Below are 348 nucleotides of genomic sequence, written 5' to 3'. Positions count from 1 at the left end.
GGGGGGGGGGGGGGGCCCCTGCCACTGCACGGACCCCAGAAGGGCATGGGGGGGTGTGCCCCTAGATTTGTGCATGGGGTGGAGTGGTGCTAGGAGGGGAGATTGTGGGGTATACAGTGAATTTTGGGGTGGCTGCATCCCCCCCACCCCCAGAGTCTTCCTCCAAGTGTTGCCACCACCAACCCTGAATGCAGCCCCGGCCCAACCTCTGTCGGGAAGAGCCTGGCACCATCCCAGCCTGCAGCTGCAGTCCACCCTGCCTTGTGCTGTGCAGACCTGCGGGCACTCCTCACCTCCCTCCATGCCATCCTCGGATGCACATAGCGGCAGGGACCACCACCCCCCGAC

Source organism: Alligator sinensis, unplaced genomic scaffold (assembly GCF_000455745.1).
Source record: "Alligator sinensis unplaced genomic scaffold, ASM45574v1 scaffold537_1, whole genome shotgun sequence".
Lineage (NCBI taxonomy): Eukaryota > Metazoa > Chordata > Crocodylia > Alligatoridae > Alligator > Alligator sinensis.
Note: the sequence above shows the minus strand (reverse complement) of the source record.